A 20785-nucleotide genomic window follows, 5' to 3' on the forward strand; every position below is an offset into this window, starting at 1 on the left:
ATGGATGGGTTCCGTTGAATGGGAATAAGGGTCTCCAGGGCATGCCTATCCCAGCACCCTGCGCAGGTGGCTACCCTCTGTTGGGGTTGGCATCACTGGGTTGTTGCTTCCTGAGGCAGTGGGCCTAACTGCTCTCCAGGGCATTGGGCCATTCGGCTGGTCAGACCCAGCTCACCAACACCCAGGCTCACTCACCAAAGCCTCTTTAAATCACTGATGCTCTCGCCATGGGAAGTTGGGGCAGCCCAGCAGAGATCGGGGTAAACCACGATGTGCTCTTTTCCCAGCTGGCACTGGAGCAAGAACCTGCCAAACCAGGATGAAGAGGGATGGCTCCTTAGAGGAAAGATAACAGGACTGGGAGCAAAGAGCCCTGTGTTCCAGGTCTGGCTCTACCTCTGTACCTTACCTTATGCGAGTCCCCTCCCCTCTTTAGGGACAGAGACCAACCAACTATGGGCCTGGGGCTCGACCATCTCTTTTAAGCCTTCTAATAACCCTGTGATACAGCTATATGTTTTTTCATTACAGATGAGGAAACTGCAGCTCAGAGAAGTTAAATGACATGTACGGTGTCACACAGCAAGAAAATGAGAATTGAGATGTGACTCCAAGTTGATCTTGAAGCCTATGTTCCCACCATCGCCCTGTCAGGGACCCAGCTCCTTCATTCTTGGTAACGGAACACAGTCATTATCTCAACCTCCCATGCTGGGGCAAATCTACCTCTTAGTAAGAAAACCTCTCTCTTAAGGCACTTACTGGGCTCTCAAGTGCCGTATCAATGTTAGGAGTCAGGATCATCATGTTGCTCCTCCCCCCATCCCAGGCCTCAGTTTCCCCACTGTGAACTGAGGGATTGGTGCTTCCCAGACTTCCACCTCCATGATTTTTGCCATATCCTTATATCATATATACTAATGTTTAATGTTTGTCTTAAAATCCACTAGTTTTATAAAAGTCAACTTATTCTAAACAATGATATACATGAAATCAAGGATTTAATGCACTGATTATATTATTTCCTGATCCACAACAAAATACATTGATAGTTAAGTTACAAACTGTTCATCCAAGTGACTCCTAGGAGCATCCCATCAGAGGCAAATAAACCTTACTTAGGGGACTCAGTGATCTCAAAGCCTCTACTCAGCTCTTGCTTTGTGAGTCTCTGCCCCATCCCCCTGCATGGGTGTGTCTGGGTGTGTGTATGTGTGTGTGTGTGTGATCGGACCTGTGTCATCTCCAGTCATGTGGTCTGGTCCTCCACGATGGATGCCAGGCTAGCACGGAGGCAGCTGTGTGATGAGAAACTGGCAAGGAGGCAGAAGTTGATCAGTGAGAACGTGAGCACGGTTTCCAGCTGGGATGCAGCCAGAGAGGGCTGGAGTGCCTGGGGCAGAAGACCGGTGAGCATGAAGGGGCGGAGAGCAGGAAAGGGACAGGGTCCCACTGGGTAGTAACCCTTCCACCAGCAGCCACACATCAAACCCAAGTCCTGGCTTCCCGTGATGTGAGACGGGAGAGCAGCTGGTCGATGCCCTTGGGGCAGCAGCATCCTCAGGGGTCTAATTATGAGGGGCGGTGGGAGCCAGCCCCACCAAGCATCCTGCCACACACAGTGGAGATCACCCTTAGGCTTTGTTTTGTTCTGCTTGTCAGCTTAGCTTCTCCTTGAAGCACAGCATAATACAGAAAAATGCACAAATTACATGTGCACAGCTCAGTGAACCTTCAATAACTGAACATACCTATGTAATCAGCACCCAGATAAAAAAATAAAATATCAGCCTCAACCTGGAAGCCCTCTCATGCTCCCTTCTAGTCACTACCTTGCCCCAACGGTGAACGCTATCCTGGTTCCTAGTATCAGATTGGTTCTGCCTATTGTGAACCTTACATAAGTGGAATCATACCAATGTAGTCTTGTGTCTGGCTTCTTTAAGCAGCATTACATGTGTAAGATTCATTCATGTTATTATAGGTAGCTTTAGTTTGTTCATTCTCATTGGTGTATAACAGTCCATTGTATAATTTATTCGTTCTACTATTAATCGGTATATGGGCAGGACTCAGTTTGGGGCTGTTATGAATAATGTTGCTATGACCATTCCAGGACACGATTTTTGTCTTCATTTCTCTTGGATCTATACCTAGGAATGAAAGAGCTCAGTCACAGTAAATGTATACATCCAGATTCAGTGGATACTGACAGTTTTTCAAAGTGTTTGCACCAATTTCTATTCCCACCAGCAGTGTGTGAGAATTTAATTGTTCCACATCCTTGCCAGCTCTTGACATTTTTTATCTTTTTAATTTCAGCCATTCTGGTGGATTTATCAATCACCTATATTTTGGTTTTATGCAAATTGAACAAGCCCATAGGTTGATGTCATTTCTAAGAAGAAATGTGGTATAGAAGACAGTGCCTAGACCCTGACTCAGAAGACTTAGCCCTAATGTTTGCTCTCCAAGTACTTAACTTGAAGCCATTAGGAAGGAAATGCTGCTGGTCTTTATCAACCCCCTCCTTAAGCCCTTGCGCATTCTTCTGACCCTCACAACAAAGTGATGGAGGCAGACAAGGGAGGGATTATTCTCGAGAGCGTATATAATTTGCCAAGTGAGGACCAGGGATAAAATTCAGCCTGTCATCTTCTGATTCCAGTCCAATGTCCTTTTGCTGAGCTTATATTGACTCTTACTAACTTACTTCTCATTTCTAAGAAGAAAGTGTTTAACAACATGATCTCTGATGTTTCTTCTGGTTTAAATATGGTGGACAGATTTGTTTCCAAGTGTAGGAGGAGTTTACTCACTAGGCATGTAAACAAGTGGAGGATGCTCAATCCTAAAAGGAAACTGAGCCAAGCTTATCTGGTGACTCAAATGCCAAATGAAGCATAATCTTTGTGAATATTCAGCTGCTGGAGACGACAAAGACTCAGCAAGACTAAGAGTGAATAGAGGTTACAGCTTGGTCATTGAAATGACAAAATGTGCTCTACAAACACAGTTTATTTTTCAGGATTTCCTGCAACTAAAGAGCCTCCAACCATCCATCATCCATGCATCCAACCAATAAGACATCTATCTGTCCATCCACTCAACCATCCTCCCATTCCCTTATTCACCAAGCATTTATTGAACACCTACTCTGTCAGTCCCCATACCAGCTTCTGGGGCTACAGAAATGAATCAGAAACAATCCCTGCTCTGAAGAAACTCTCCATCTAGGCAAGGGTCTCATCCTATACACACCTCTCTATATTCTTAGCTACTAGAAGGCAAGGACCTTATCTCACCTCTGCCGTTCCCAGATCATCTATTGCTAAGCCAGGTACAAAGTATTGCTGAGATATATTTGATGAATGAACTATTAATCCCTGAGAATTCTGAAAAAGAATCTGGAATGTTCATTTCTATCATTCCCTATTTCTTCTCATGGGATTAAGATCCAGGTCTTGAAGCTTTGCCCATGATGTTCCCTTCCACATAACAACCAAGGTGCAGAAAGGAAGGAGCTGCTTCCTTTCTCAGCTGTGCTGATGGGCAAACAGCTGGGGAACAAGTTCTGCCCACATTCCCTGGAGAATCTTTCCCATGAGATCCTTCCATATCAGACATGTTCCATGTTTTCTAATTGGCTCATGATGGAATTCTACAGTGTTTTTGAAGAGGCTCACCTGCACTGCTTTTTCTCTAAAGATAGCATGGTTTATAAAAAGCAAATAATTGTCAGTCAGCATTTCAACAACAAAGATGAGCAGATAGTGTAGAGAAGGTGGGCAGCTTGCAGGCAGGAGCCACAAAAGAAAAGGAAGGTGCTTCAAACTCCAACACAGTTCCAGCAACTCCTAGCCCCAGTAATACTGACGCCCAAACTTCAAGAGCTCAGCTCCCAGCATTCAAGGTATGTGTCTGCCATCAGATGCATTCAGGTCCATAAACACTCTCTGAGCTCCTATTATGTGCACTCAGTGGCTGGGTGGGTACCCTTACCTTCTCCCCCTCCCTTACCTCCCAAACACCATTAAGCACCAAGCAGAACAAACTATCTATCTTTGGAATCCATCCCCTGCTCTCACTCCTTACTGCCACCATGTGACGCCAGCCCACTGACATCCTCCTACCTGGACTCCCACAACAGCCTCCTAACTGGTCTCCCTGTCTCTACTGTTACCGTCCAGCCACCTAATAGATGTGAATCTGATCACATCTCCCCGCTGCCTCCTACTCTCCAATGGCTCTGATTGGCGCTTAGAGAAACGCTCCGAGCCCCTCTGATGACCTGCAAGACCCTCCGTGATCTCACTGCTGCCTCTCTTCCTTGGTAGGCATGGGAATGCCCCCCTGGCACCACCAACATGGGTCCCCCTGTAATTCATGCTAGCTGAAGGAGGATTGGATGTCAAGTTGCTCCGTACACGTGTCCTTAAGTCCCTTCACCGCCAAAAAAGAAATTGATCCTGGAACTCAAGCAGAGCCTTGAGAAGAGAGACTCAGAAACAGATAAATATTTATGCCTGCCTGCCCTTCTTCCTCCCCCATTACCTCTGGGAACAGTGGCTACAGGGATGCATCTCTCAGTCCCTACTCAGTCTAGAGGGTCTCACAAGCCAGAGGAGGGAAGACTATGAGTGATGGGACAAAAATGTGGTGACTTTTTAAAGTATTTCAGTGTTTATATTTGCCTCCACCTGCAAGGAAATCTTGCATTGGCATCTTAATTTTCCCTTCCTTCTCTTAAAGAGAAAAGATTGTCACTTGCTAGGAAAGGGACTAAGTCCACAGACATGTGAAAGGAAAGGAGAAAATATGAAGGAAAGAAAGAGACAGAAAACCACTGCACACTGTGTGTAGTGAGATGTGGGGTTTGGGGCAGTGAGACGGGTGGAGAGGAACTGTGGGGTGTAAGAGAACTGGAGAGGAGAGAGAAGGGAGTTTTGCCAAGGACTGTAGTAGATGAGGATGAGCATCTTTGGCGTCTCCAGGACACGTGAGTAATGGATTTTAGTAACTCTTTAATTTGAATGTAATTACTTTAAAATTTTAACTTTGATTGTTAATCCTTGGATACACTAACGTTCCCAAACTAGATTGTGTGTTTCCCTAGGCTTATTAGCATTACACATGCAGTCCAACAATCATAGCACTGCAGCAGAGCTGTCGAGACCGTGTGCTGTGCACAACTCACTGCTCAAGCCAGGCAGGGAAGCCTTCTCCATAGAGGAGACATCGACCCTGGGTCTGGGGCGATGAATAGAGGTCAGCCAGGCAATAATGGGCAACTGGTCAAATGACAGCAGACCCGTATTTCTAAAGAGCAATTTGGCGCAAAAGACCCAACAGCTCTCAAAAATGATTGAGCTAGCACTCTGAATATTGTGGGTGACAAGAAGCACAGCCAGGTCCCTCTTTGGACGGTGGCATTCACTTCAACAATGTAGGGACAATTAATGACTAGCCAACAGGACATTCCTGGCTGCCGGAGACAACTATTGAATGGAGTTTGCCAGTGCCAAGGAACCTCTTCTTACTTTTTGCCATGCCACCTAAGAATATTAACACTTGCCTAGAAATCTGGCCTTCCACTGCCTCTGCCTGGGTCTGTGTAAATCATACGGTTCCATCAGTGTTCATCTGTCAGCGGTGACATAATCACTTTCACTCTCATTTACTGAGAGCTGGTACAGGTTGAAAAAAGAACTAGGTGGGTGGAGGGTATAGCTTAGAGGCAAAGCATATGCTTAGCACGCACGAGGTCCTGGGTTTAATCCCCAGTACCTCCATTAAAAATAAACAATAAATAACTTAATTATCTCTCCCCTCCAGAAAAAAACCAAAAATAAATGAATAGATTTTTTAAAAAAGAAGAGAAAAAAGAACTGAGAGCTACATAATAATATAGTCATTCCACTTTACAGGTGAGGAAACTGAGGCTCAGCAGGTACACAGCAGAGCCAGACTGAACCCAGGTAAGAAGGAAGCCAAAGCCTGTTGCCTTATCCGCAAACTCTACTGACCTTCCACGCCAACCCTCACCACACACTGTCCTGTTCCCTGTCCCCTGTACACTCTGTTATGATATTCCTAAGCAAAGAGATTTCTTCGTTTTAGCCCTCATCCCCACAGCACAGGGCCCAGTATGTACTAGGTGCTCAGGAAATGTCTGTTTTATGATTAATTAAAGGAAAGAGCCCTTTTAGTGTTAAGGAAGCCTGGCCCTAAGTGAGGTCTGGCCTCCTCGCCCCATCTGGGTTATGATATGATGAGTGACACACAGAACACCCCCCGCAAACATCAGCCCCACTGCAGGCGGTCCATCCATTACACCATCATCATTTACGTCTGAAAGCGTTTTCTTCTTCTTCTTTGAAATGGAATCTCCCATTGGGGAGTTATCAGAAACATTAGCGCAAGGTGGGGGAATACAGGAAAACAGATGCTGGAGCCAAATCCTCTGGGTTTAAATCCCAGCTGAGCCACATCCTAACTATGTGGCCTTGGGTAAGTAACCTCTCCCTGCCTTGGTTTCCTTATTAGTAAGATAGGGATAATAATATCTACTTAGTAGAGTTGTAATGGAGATTAAACGAATTAGCGTATATAAAGCGCCGAGAATAGGACCCAGCACACTTAGCACTATTTAAGTGTGTGTTGAAAACATAAATCACGCAGGGATTAGATGGAAAAGAGCAGAGTCAGAATGAGGTTCCATATGAGTGGATAAAAGAAGGAAAGGGCCCAGATGAGGAGACAAGTTATCTGAAACAAAAAGTGTGCTACCTTTATAATGCAGCCAAGGCTGCCCCTGACCATTGCAGGGCTCTTGGGAGGGTCCCAGCACTCAGGAAGGTCCCTCTTCTGTCTGTACCCTCCAAAGCCAGGCAGGAGTTGGGTGGGGAGGTAGGGAAGCAGCCCCACAGAGGATACTGGGGCTCAGAGGACTGTGGTCCTGGGCTCTCTCTGTGGGGTCCAATCTCCTGTGCCCAGAGCCCCTGGGTAGCCTCCAAAAGAGATTCCCACCCCTCCCCACTGAATCCTGAGCCCTGGCCCAGCCTAGAACACTTAAACATTTCCCTCCAACTAGGGTTGAATAAGATCCAGTCAACTAGACTTGGGTTCACATCCCAGCTCTGCAACAGTAATGTGCTGACCTTGAGTAAGTAACTACCCTTGCTGAGTCTCAGTTTCTTCATCTTTAGAATGGGGGTATAATAATAAAGCCCACCTCCAAGGGTTTTTGAGAAAACTAAATAAAATAGCCAAGATAAATCTTGGGGAATGGGAAGTATAGCTCAGTGGTAGAGCATGTGCTTGGCATCCACGAGGCCCTGGGTTCAAGCCCCAGTGCCTCCACTAAGGGAAAGAAAAAAAAGAGGTAAATCTTGGAGCATGAGCCTGGAACATCGTAGGAGCTTTATGAAGATTTGCTGAATGAATGAATGAAAGATCACACAGAACAGAGTCTCAGACTCATATGGCTCATGGCCTCCACCATTCCATTTAGAGAGGAGACTCTAGTACCAAATCACTTCTCCTTTCAACCTTGCCAGGGCTTCCCCAGGCAGCCCAGGCCTATTTACCTAAGTGATGAGAGGACTGGGGAGAGCTTCAAGATCCCACCCACCACCCAAGAACAAGGCTTAGAGCTTAGGGGTAAGTGGGACTGATCTGAAGTTTCAAAGAAAATCAGGATCTGTTAATGAAGGATCAGAAGAAGTAATGCCTCAATTAGTCTCCATGCTTTGTTAAATCTGGAAGTCACATTTAGTCAAACACTAGTGATTGAAGAGGGGATTCTTTTTCACTCTCTCTTTTTTAAACCCCAAGTATCATTCAGCTCTTGCACTTGCAGAATAAACCCACCATCCTTCCAGATTCCCAGAGGCCTCAGCTGACACAGGACAGGCCAATGATTTGCTCACCGAGGGAAGCTGGTGTTCCCAAAGGGGGAAAAAAAGGCGTGTGATTTACATGGCATAATATACTCATTAAAGGTTTAATTGGAGTCACTTTGCCACTGATCCTCCAACAGCCCCCTTTTCTCCCCATTTAATTAACAGAGTAACCTTTAGCTCCACAACCCATAAAGAAAGCCAAGTATAAAAGAGAGGGCTATCTACTCCCCCGTCCTGATCTCACCAGGCTGCTTAAAATCCCAGTGGGGCTCGCAGGCTCTGGGGGCGGGGAGGGGAGGAGGGTGCCTGTCTTCAGTTTAAAGTATTCATATCCTCAGAAAAAAAAAAGAGGCTGCAGAATCTGAGTCAGCCAGGCCCAAGTTCAAATCGTAGCTCTGTCATTCACTAGCTGTGACCTTGGGCAAGATCATCTCTTTAGCCTCAGTTTCCTCCTCTGTAAAACAGGGATAATAATTAAACAGATAAGTCACGGGGTGGTCTTGAAGTTCAGATGAATGTCACATTTGTAAGTGAACTTCAGCACTGGGCCTGGCACGTGGTATGTGCCTAGTAAAAGTTTGCAGTTTGCTCTAAAGTCACAACACAACATTGTAAATCAACTATACTTCAATTTTTAAAAACTGAAAAATAAAACTTTAAAAAGTCACAACTATGGAGTGTAATGAGTTGGGGGGTAGCAGGAACTAGACTGCCAAGGCACTTCCCAAACACTGATAAATTGTCATTTTGCCTAAAGAAGTCACCAAGCAGTTTCTGTGAAGCCACAGACCAAATTTCTAGCAAAATTTATTTGAGGTGACTACACACAATCACCCATGCTTAATCAAGGTCCAGAATATTTTAGCTGCTGGCCATGACCTCAATTGGTTGGCTGTCCCTCTCCCAATCTTCCCCTTTTCTGCCCTTTCCCTGCCCGCTTGCAACATGGAATATAAATAATTAATGCTATCCAACTACCTAAGCCAAAAATAAATAAAGCTTCAAGGGTGTATTGGATTTCCACACAAATCCACCATCAGGAAGATGATGCATTCCACGTGCAGGTGTCTGCATCCCAAAAGCCATTTGTGATGGGACTGCTCAGTGGGTACCAGAGTTAGTTAAAGCTCGCTTCATTACGGTGGCGTTGGGGCAGATGGGAACTGATGGCGCTGGGCTGTTTTCATAGGGAAATGTGCACAAAGTCCCAGGTCAGCGCTGTGATAAATGGGCTTGCCGACAATGTGCTGGGAGCATGCATCTTAGGGGACTCCTGAGGTCATGAAATGTCTGTTGTTAAGCTACACAATTTTCTTTACTTATCAGCCCTAACCACATCGCAGACACATATTTGCACAGTGAAACAAAGGACGACATGCATTATCAGGCCCCAGCCGGAACGAGAGAGGCGCTCAGCCAGCCGGTGCTGATTGGACAAAGCCCGGGACACAGTAAACGCCAAGTGCAGAAGGGAAAGAAGGCTGGAGATTTTGTTTTCAAGTGGCAAGTTGGAAGGGGGAGAGCATGGGGGCTGTGGGTGGGGAGTTCTCTAAAAAGCACAAGTTCCAAGGGCTGAAGTCATCCATCACCACCACAGTCTTGGCGGCCGACTCCGTCCTCCACACGGCAGCACAGGGATCTCTCCAGAATGCAGATTTGATGTTTACAACCATCCTGTGGCTCCCTGTTGTCCACAGGAGAAAGCCTGAACTCCCTGGCATGCCTTCAAACCCTTCCATGTTCTGGACCCTTCTTATACCTCTCCTCCGATTCTTCCATCCTATTCCACGCTCCTGCCGTCCTTCATTCATTCAGATGCCCACAGGCCTTTGCATCCTCTACCCGGCAACACTCTTTCTCCACTTTTTTAACTGGCTAACTCCTAGTCACCCTTTATGTCTCAGCTGAGATTGGCTTCCTCCAGAAAGTCTTCCCTGACCACCATTAAATTGGGACTTAATGTTCCTCGTCAGCCTCCCACAACACAGCCCTGTTCAGCTGTATTGCTGATGCCTCGTTACTTGTCTCTAGATCATCCGCTCTGCTGGGGCAGGGTCTACCTTGGATGTGGTATCTCCAGTACCCTGCAGCATGCTCGGCACAGAGTAGATGCTAGAAACTGTCGATAAAATGAATGAGTAAATATGCAGAGAAAGAACCTGCACACTGGCAGGAGGCAGCAGTCCTAAGTGGGCCACATACACTGTCAAGGAAAGGTCAGGACACCGGTCTCCTCCACCGCCCCCATCCAAATGAGCCTCCACCTGGCACGGGGAGACAGAGATCAAATGAGTTAACAGTTAAGTTGAAAACCATACAAGACATCAGAAACAAAATCCCTAGGCAAGAGCTTGGAAGTTACCCCAAAACAAGGAGCAGAAAAAGATATAAAATTTGGTGTACGAAGCAGAAGTTTGGGGCCAGAGAGATGAGAGGGGGCCAGAGAATCAGAAGCAGATGGGGAAAGAGGTGAGTCCAAGGAATTTCCTGAAACTGTCGTGAGTACACGCTGCTCCTCTCATGAGTGTGTTTTGAAGGCCAGGAACAAATCAGAACAAATCAGGCCCTCTTGGCTACAGGTGATCAGGCAGTGAGGCCCGGAGCCTCTACAAGGCAGGGGTGACAGTAGAGATTTCAAGAGAAAAATTAGGGTAATTGCGAAAAAAAAAAACAAAAAGAAGAAGAGGTTTGGGCAGGGGAAATAGGAGGAGACCTCCAATGCCATGAGCCCATCCCAAGGGAATGGCTAGTCCTCGGGGACACCTGGAGAAGTATTAGGAGGCACCTGAGCAGGCCCACCTGGAGAAGAGAGACCTGTGGCCTTGGTTCTGTCTACTCTGTGACTTTAGGCAAGTGGTCTCCTATATCTGTCTTCCCTTTTCCTCTTGGAGAAAATGGTGCTTTCCCCCATTTGTACCATCGAATCTTCCCGCACCCTGTTAGACAGGCCCTTCGTTTAGCAGATGAGGGAACTGAGGATCAAAAAAATAGAGTCACCTATCCCAGCTTACCCAGCTAGTGGGTGGCCATGCTCAGATTCAAATCTGATGAGTCTAAATAGTGCACTCCCCCAAGCCCAGCAGGCTGCCAGGTGGCCCAAGCTTCCCCTAGCTGCGTAGCAAGAACATAGAAGCCAAGACAGCTTGGGCTGACCATCAGAAGTTGGCAAAATGTGCTCCACCTCTGCCAAACCCGCTAGACACTTCGTGGGATTTGTTTCTTTGCACCCAGCATAAAATTGCACATCCCACCCATTCCCCAAGGCTATGCTCTCCTACTCTGTCCCAGTGGCCCCGTCTTGTTTATCTAATAAGCAGTCCATACCAGGGTAATTACGGCGTTCCTCCGAGATAACGCTTTTGCATTGTTAAAAGGTTCTTTTTGGAGACCCAATGCCTTCACCCAAAGGCCTAATAAAAACAGAGAAAATGAGAACAGTCACTGTTCCCCAATGCCCCCCTACTCTATGCTGGGCACGTGCACAGATATTACAAAGCAAGTACTGCCAATCCCACTTTACTGATGAAGGGACTGAGGTTTGGGAAGATTTAATAGCACATCCAATGCCACAGGTAGGAAGTGGCAGAGTAAACTTCTAACCTAGGCCTGTCTGCGTCTCGTCCATGGCTCTTTCCACCGTGTCAAGCTGTTTTCAAGCACCTGTAGGTACACGGTGAGTGGGGGTTGTCAGGGGTGATTTGCTGGCGGTGTGTAGACGGAGGGGTTTTCAGGACAAACATACCTTTTGATAGGCTTCACATCACTCCTTCACATAGAGGGAAATGCAACCTTGATTGCAGAAAGAACTCAGTGGAGAACAGAAGCAACCACTACAGAAAGGAAGGGATCGTTCATCACGGAGACGGGGACGGAGACCCAGGTGGGAAAGAAGGAGAGGGAGTCAAGCCAATGTCAGAATCTGGATGGAAAACTATCAATATCCAGGCAGGCACCTCCCAAACATCTGCTTCTCTATTTGTTTGAGGGGACCTGGTGGTCTCAAACCGGCAGCCTTCAGCATACACGTCAATGAGTATTTTTCTTCTTACTCATGAAAGTTCAGAGGCATCAGGATTCTGGGCTCTTCTAGGGCAGCCAATACCAACTCTTATCTTCCAGGGACAAGGGACAAGATATCTAGGATGGACAAGTCACTGGGCTTTGGCCTGGTGTCCTTGGTCCACACTTCTCATCCACTCACTGCCTTGTGTAACCAGGGAGGGAAGGCAGATGCTCAGCGATGGGTTTTTTGAAGACCTGACAGACAGCATTTCCAAATTAAAATTTCAAAAGAGAAAGAAAAAAGTCATTTTATCCTCTGTTCTGTGAGTCCCTAGTGAATAGGAGTGTGGGTTTAAAATTTAATCATTAATTTATTGGAGGGAAATAAACCACAGAGTAAATATTTAAAGTGCAAAATTGCTGAGTTCTTGGGTTATGATCCCTTGATTTAGCATAAAAACTAAGAGTTCGTGTTTTCCCAGAGCGGAGACAAAGATGTATTTAAAATGTTTTAAGTGACAGATGCCATTAATTTTTTAAAATAATAATCTGATTTGCAATGCACTATATGCCATTAATTTTTTAAAAAACAATCTGATTTGCAATGCAATATACAATATAAGAATGTCTCAGTGTTCCAAACCTCGGCTTCGAGCTGTAGAAATTGTATCTGGAAAAGCACCCACAGAAAGCTGGAAGTTCCTTTCTCACTGCTGGCCATACTGCTCACTATGGGCTCAGGCAATGAAATGCTGGTCTTTCCTGCCCACTACACAACTCAGGAGGTGGTGCTTATTCCAAGTGAGGCACTGGCAAGGTCCATGAAAGGAGGCGAACTTGGAGGCAGTGAAGGAGACAGATGTGGACAGAGCAATCAGCCCTGTTCCTCTTGCTAAGTTCAGGCCTCCCTCCTCCTTCACCTGAGTCACCCCCTAAACTCCTCGCTTGACTTCCATCCCTTATGCTCAACCTAGAGTTATTACTGTCAAACACAATGTGACTACATCACTCTTGATTAAAATCCTTCCATGGTTCCCCAGCTCCCACAAAGAAAGCCCCATCACTCGGCAGAGTTTATGCCACAGCCCTAAGTATTGGGACCCCCAACCTCTCTGTCTTCTCTCCCACTAGTGCTCAAGGTCTACCCTTGTCTTCACAAGGCCCAAAGGCACCTGGCCACCCCTTTGCCTGGTCTCCTTCTACTCTCCCCTTGCTTACTCCTCAAACTGGCCTCTTTGCTTTTTCTCAAACAGGTCCCACCTGCTCCTACCTCAGGGCCTTTGCACATGACTGATTCTCTACCAGGACCAATGTCTCCTTAGAGAGCCCCATGGCTTCCACCTTCACTTCCTTCAGACTCTGTACAAATGTCAGAGAGGCCTTCCCTGACCACCCCATCTAAAATAACACTCCTTCCCCTAACCACACATCCTCTATCCCTTACTTTGTTTTTCCCTCATAGTGTTTATGGCCACCTGACACATGATCTCCATATCTATTTACTGTTTGCCCTCTCACGCTAGAATAGAAGCTTCATGACAGCCAGCCTTTGTCCACTTTGTTCTCTGCACTACCCTCAGTACACAGAACAGCGCTGAGCCTATACATTGTTGGCACTCAGTGGACACAGACAGAATGAATTAAGTGGATGAACAGCATCCAGATGTTTGCTATTCCTCCAACCTTGCTGCTGCTGCCTCCTTTGTCTTTGAACATGTGGATCCTTTCATGTGGAATGCCCTTCCTCCCATTTGTACTACTAGGCAACCCCAGCTTTTCTTGAATGCTCCTTCCTTTGGGAACTTCCTTGTCCCCGCACACCTTGGTCCCAGGCCTAGCGAGGGTGTCAGCTATGCGCCCCACGCCGGTTCCTTCTATGACACCAAAATGGAACGGTTGACGTGCTTCTCCATCGCCCCTAGGAGACACTGAGTGCCCCAGGGGAGGAGTGTATTGTTTTTTCTTAAGCACCAACTATATCTTAAGCACCCAGCGAGGGCCTGGCAGATAGAAAATACTCTGTAAATGTTCACTGCAATTAGCAAATAAATGATCATTAGAGCTGGTGTCTGTTGAGGATTTCCTCTTTGCCTGTCACTGTTCTAAGCACTTTGCAGAGATTAACTCACCACCTTTTTATCAACTCTATAAGGTAGGTGCTAATATAACCCCATATTTCAGAGAGGGAAACAGAGGCACAGAGAGGTTAGCTAAGTTGCCCCAAATTCACATAATGTAAGTGGCTGAACCAGGGTTTGAAGCCAGCTCTGGGGTCTGGGCTTTAAACCATCAACCCTTGTTGCCTTAGTAATGAATGAATGGGGGTATGGCATAAATGTTGGACCTTAAATAATATCCTTGTGCTCTTTTTTCCTCTGTGCTCCCTCTGTTACTCTTCCTCTCTCCTGTCTCCACATAAGCATTCACACACTCAATTAACATATGCTTATTAAGAACCTACAGTGCACCAGGCGCAGCAGGGAGGGATGGAGTAACCACAGTAAGTGATGCTCTTGTGGAGCTTCTGTCCAGGAGGGAGACAGATACGACTTCATTGCATGAGTACGCACAGACAAGTTATAATAACAAGGGCCATTCACTCATCCACTCATTCATTCATTCATTCATGTATTAAATGCCTGCGGATGCCTTACTATGCATCAGGAGCCGTTCTAGGTATTGAGGATGAAGTAGTAGCTATTTACATTCCAACAGACCAAAGACAAATAAGCAAAGAGCCAAGGTAGTTTCAAAGTTACATAAACTATATTATGAGCATAACGATGGAGGAAAAAGAAGCCTGAGAAGAAAACATACAATGAGCTATGAAAGCGTATCGTGGGGGACTTTGATCTAGACCCACAATGATAGAAACCAATAGTAAGTGCTTACAGTGTTTCAAGCACCAAGCTCTAAGGAGATCAGTTCATTCAATATTCACAAGTCAGTGTAGTGGGAGCTATTGTCATCTTCATTTTATACATGAGGAAATTTTAGGCACAGAAAGAGAAATAACTTGCTCAAGGTCAAACCAATAATAAGTAGCAAACCTAGGTGATGAGCCAAAGCAGTCTTGCTCCAGAGTCTACACTCCTCCATGCCTAGTTAGCACCTTCTGCCACTAGGAGAGGTGGTACTGGGATGAGGTATCAGGAGCTGTGTGACCCTGGGCAGGCCACCACCTCTCTGGGCTTCAGCTTTCTGGAGTGAAAAAGACTACTGGACTAGATCAGAGTCCGACATTCTTATGTCCAGGGGTGGGGAGGGAGGATCCTCAGAAATCATGTGAAGAATTTTCTGTGTGTGTGAAAATGACAATGTTTCTTAAGTGTGGCACCACAGTTTAAATTTCCAGACTGGTCTGTGGCCCCTTAAAAAGTGTATTAAATCATTCCTTCTAGAATGTAGTGTTCTATCAAATATACCAAGAAACACACCTTGTGTTCTTTTGTATAGCACAGACCATGCCCACTCTCAGAAGAACCCAAATGTCTACGATACTTTCTGCCCAGAAGGTGAATTCTGAGTCAGTCTTAGACTGCTCTCCCTCCGTCTTCCTGACGGCCCTTGCTCCCTTTGATTTGAGATCACTCCTCCTTCAACTGCATCCTTCTGTACCTTGAAGACCCAGACGCAACCCTCCCCAGCCCTAATGCTATTAAGGCCAAATAAAGCTAAGCTGCACAGTTGTAATTTCATAAATGTGTCCTGTAAATCCAACAGTGAAACACTTTATTAGGTGGGAAATGCCATACATAAGTTATTTATTTCCCCATCAAAACGTGAATAAAACAACTTCATCATACAGGGTACAGTTTGATTCCATGGCTGTCGACTCGTGGCTACCAGCATGGTCAGTGGGATTTGGTTTTGTCTTTATATATTACATTGATATCACAAAGAATAAGAGATTCGGCCATTCAATGCTCAGGTCTTAAGTCACTTAACATTATAAGCACCTTTCAATAATGCATTAACATATAAGATATATTCTTAAAGACAAACAGAAAGAATTAATATTTTATGGGCTACAACCCACAAATGTCTTCAGAAGCATTGATTGCTTCCGCAATCCATTAGGCTCTATTTTGATCTCCAATGGCTGGAGACAGTCTGCTCTGTGGTAGGAATTATTTCGGCAGCATAATAATTTAGAGATGGCCAACATTTTGATGACCTTCAGCTTTTGACCCCGAATGTTAAAGAAAGTCTAATAAGAACACACAGCTCCTGCCATATCCCTGTCTATTGTCACGATTATGTTAGCTGGTCAGAAGAGAGCTGCTCTTCTCTGATGAAATCTGACAAACCAGGCTTCAGGCTGATCCAACTAACTCATCAGAAGGTCAAATTGGAGCTATTTTCCAACAAGGTGATAGTAATGATTATAATAGCAGCAGCCATCATTTATGCAATGGATAATGTGCATCTTACATACCCTAGGGGGCACCATTCATAAACTGGCTGGAAGATGGCAGTAAAATGTCTTGAGAAAGGGTTACCCTTTCCTAATTCTAACTCTCACAACAGCACTATATAAGCTAGTGACAGCCTAATTCTCCAGTGACCTGAAAGTTAGGAATCACATCCTGACTCTACATTTGGGGAAACAGACTTAGGCAGGGTAACTGACTTACCTACAGCCACACAGTTAGCCAGAGGTGATGCTGAGATTCAAAACCAGTCCACCTGGCTTCAAATCCTGCACTAGCCTGGATAACATACAAACTGGATGGTAAGAGGAACCAGTGTGACTCCAGGAGACTAAAGGAAGATATCAGTTAGAACAGACAGGAAAGCCAGGACATTCCTTCCTTATCACCCAGAAAGAACCTTCAGAGCAAGCAAAGCCCCTCAGCGGAAGCTCCATCTGGAACATGACGAGATCTCCATGCCTTTGATGAAAATAACTCATCTCCCTCTTCTTTGTGATTCCTTAAGACTCACGGCCTATCAGATTCTCCAAAGCTCTTACTGAATTACACCCTGGCTTCGAAGGTTTGCCTCCACTCTAAGAGGTCTCTGCCCACCCCATCAGAGAACTCAGCACTCCATATCCTGAATGTCTGTTACATCCACACCCTGTGGGACTGGGATTGCTTGAAGCCAAGAGCTTCTTTGGTACTTTCTTTAGCGTAGTTGCTGATGATTTTCTATTGAATGAATGAAAGAGTTTAAAATTAACCAGACTTTCATTTAATCCTCTCACCTCTGGACAAGTCAGAACTAAACAGAGATGCTATGTCTCTTGTAGTCACCCTCCATACTCTGTCCATCTGTGTTCAGCCCAGCTCAAGGATGATCTCACAGCCTTCCCTCTCCCCTCAGACTGTCTCACACCACAGGGCTCTTAAATATGCTCGCACATAAGCAGCTTTGCGTCTCCAAACGGATTAAGGGGTGTTCCTTGTGGGAGAGGTCTATTCCCAGAGGGTTGGAGGCACATACACATGCCCACGATATATACTATTTAAGCTCCCTAAGTAGTCTAGTCTCTTCCTCCCTAGAGGAAAGCAAATAAAACCAACCAGTCCTATTTAAGCCCTATTACGAACAAGGTACTGGTGCACTTTAAATCCTGACAATGTTTCTGCCAGTAGGGAGAAATTATGCCCTTGTTACAGATGAAAAAACTGACACCCAGAGTTCTTCAGCAACTGGCCTACAGCTGGACAGGTAACTAACTAGGGGCAGATCTGCAATTTGAATCGAGTTCAGGTCTCTTGTTCTTTCCAAGACACCAGGCTGCATCCTGATCTACAGCAAAATAATGGTCTCTTCCTCCTGACATTTTCTTCTGAAGCCACAGCAGTTCCGTTTCTAATAGCCAACAGCTGCTGAAGAAGTGGTTCCATAATTACTCCCCAGAAACATCACCAGGTTCATCTCTTTATGCCAAGATCAGGCCTCCAATTCAGACTGAAAACTGAAAGATGTCCAGATGGTCTTGCTTTGCAATCCAACATTTAAAAAAATCTTCCTCCTTCCTTCCATTCATGAGAAAACTCTGTCCATCTTAACTACAGGACTTGTCTAAGGCTGCTTGCCCGCTGAAATGTAGCCCTAATTCCTCCTGGCCAAAGACCAGTGGATCCTCCTAGAAACCCGCTCAGAACATTTGATGGGACCAGGACTCTGAACCTCTGAATCTGATGTGACATAGTCTTAAAGTGCTGCTACCTCTGCAGGCGAAGCTCAAAGTCAAGGCCTGAAGAGGATGGAAGCAGCAGAGACCGGGAAGGAACCACATTTTTCTAACATCAACCAGTCAACCACACTGGGACACATCTCTTTTTCTGTTCTCACCACACTGGCTGTTCCTTCCTTCCTTCTCCTTCACTGATGCTCTTCATCTTCCTGATGTCTAATGTTGGAGTGGGTACCCCAGAGATCCGTCCTCAGATCTCTTTTCCATCTACACTTATTCCCAGTGTCATGACTTTAAACACTTTAATCACGCACTGATGATTTCCAAATGTATGTATCAGGACTGGATGTCTCCTGTGAACCTCAGACTCAGATCCAACCGCCTACTCAACGCCTCCACTTGGGGGTCTAAAAAGCATCTTACTCTTAATATGTCCAGAACCTGATCTCCACATTTTCTTCTCCCCACACCTGCTTCTTTCACTGCCTGCCCCAGTTCATCAAATAACAACTCCATTTTTTCCACTGTCTCAAGCCAAACACTTTAGAAGCCTTCCTTAACCCTTCACTTTCTCTCACAATCCAGAACTAATTCATCAGCAAAAATTGTTTGTTGTACATTCAACGCATCCAGAATCGACCCACTTCTCTCCGTCTCCGTGGCTACAGCCACAGTTCAAGTCGCCCTCATCACCCACAGGGGCCATTGCCATCACCTTCTGTCTGCTCCCCTCCTCCTGCCTTCACTCCTCTTCCAGCCATCATCCACAAACCAGCCCCGAGCGAGCGAATACTTTAAAATGTAAGCCGGATATTGTCTTTCCTCTGCTCAGAAACACCTGCTGGCTTTTCATTTCTCTCAGTGTAAAAGTGAAAGTCCTTATGGTCACCTGTGAGGCCCAAGCATCGCTTTTCTCCCCTGACGTTTCGTCTACTGCAGCCACATCGCATCCTCAGAAGCACCAGACACATTCTCATTGCATGGCCTTTGCATTTGCTGTTTTCTTATCTCCACTCTCCTGCCTCACTCCCGCACCTCAGGACTCTGCTGAAATGTGGACCTATCGGTGAGGTCCTCCCTTCCTGGCCTGTGCAACATACTATCAACACCCTGTCGCCATATTTCTATTCTCTGGACTTGACTTTATTTTTGCTCCCTGCGCTTATAACCATCTGACATGTTACATGTTTTACTCATTTGATTTGCATTATTTTTTATTATCTCCTCTCCTTACCAGAGTATAGGCTACGTCAGGACAGAACTTGTCTGTTTTTGTCTGCCAATGCATCAACAGTGCCTGGGACACATGAAAGGTGCAACGAGTCATTTCCCAATGAATGAATATAGAGAGGAAAATGCTCAGAGGCCCAGGAAACTAACCAAGGATACCTCCCAGTCCTAAGTAGCCCTACAAGCTTTAGAAATGCTTAACAGGCCACACCCACGGTCCCAGCCATCCTGTGCCTTTTCCAGTAGCAGGGAGTAGGAAGGCTCTAGCATCTTCCCTGGAGGTTGTCTTCAAAGAGCTGGGTGTTTACCCTGAGGGATCTCCAGTTTTATCACAGAGCCCTCATCCATAGAGCTATCTTTGCAAAGAGGTAAAGTGCTGCAATGGCAGGTCTATGGGGCACGTATGCTCCATGAGAGACAGCCCTGGGAGCTTGAACACTTAGTCGATGGCTTCTGGGGGAAGGAATAACCTCTTCTCCCCCTTGCTCTGCCATTCCGCCCACAGGAAAGCCCAACCACACCAGTGCAGCAAAGAGCACATAAGCCTTCGGGACACCATCTCTACGTGGCCAGCATCTGTGTTCACTGCCGAGATGAATGGGAAGGAAAACAAAGGAAAGCGGGGCTAGGGTAGGGATATGGGAGAAGGCAGTTCTTTGGGACACCTCCCCATCCTCCTGAATGCTGACTTTACCTGAATTCACAGCTGCCATTGGATTCACCCCAGCACTTACCCCAATTTTCTCCAAACACACCTCTTGGGCAATAGGCACTGTGCTAACTTCAGAGTGCTGCCTCAAAGCAGGCTCGTCTTCCACATCTGGAACAGGAAACTGTCACGTGAGAGCATTAACCTGCTACTGAGACCCGTGCATGGGATGTTCTCTTAAAATGGAAATGGCGTTTAAGGGGGTTGCCTGCACAAACGGAAGATGCTTCTCTATCTCCTGGCCACTGGGTCTGGGGCTGTTCTGGGTGCTGGGAGGGGCAGTATCATATGTAGGGTAAAGGGCTAGCTGACTTTGGAGTCAATGAGACTTGGAGTCTCACAAGCAGTGAGACCTGGAGGCCAAGCTCACCTCCACCACCAGTCCTGGGTATGTTAACCTCTCTAAGCCTCAGTTTCCTGACCATAAATGGAGTCGATGATAATACTCGCAGTTTAGGACTTATGAGAGAACAGGTCTGTCATCTCATTCCAGCAGCACACTGATCACATCAGTTCATCTCCCTGCCCCACTGCCCCACACCACCCAGAGGCTAGTAGTCTCCAAGGACAGGAGCCTTGTCACATCCCTTTGTGTCCTCTGCCCACATACACCGCACCCAGCACAGAGCAAGCCCATCCACAAGGATCTGCTGAACTGAATGGAACTGAAAAATACCAGGGCTGAGGGGTAGAGCCAATTTCAGAGACTTGTAGGAGAGAAAGAAGCTGCCCATGTTACTACCCAGAGAAATTGTCATTCTGGTAACGTCACGGCTGAAATAAAGAGCTGCC

The 20785-nt window shown here is 46.1% G+C and overlaps 1 protein-coding gene and 1 non-coding gene across 2 annotated transcripts in view; one reads left to right on the forward strand and one right to left on the reverse strand.

Moving 5' to 3' along the window:
• The window catches only part of NAV2 (neuron navigator 2), a 690492-nt gene that overhangs the window by 615803 nt on the left and 53904 nt on the right, over window positions 1–20785 (reverse strand). The gene's annotated exons all lie outside the window — the stretch shown is intronic.
• On the forward strand, window positions 7291–7362 carry TRNAA-GGC (transfer RNA alanine (anticodon GGC)). Its single transcript has one exon. It is a non-coding gene; the product is annotated as a tRNA-Ala (tRNA).

This window comes from Camelus bactrianus, chromosome 10 (assembly GCF_048773025.1).
Source record: "Camelus bactrianus isolate YW-2024 breed Bactrian camel chromosome 10, ASM4877302v1, whole genome shotgun sequence".
NCBI lineage: Eukaryota > Metazoa > Chordata > Mammalia > Artiodactyla > Camelidae > Camelus > Camelus bactrianus.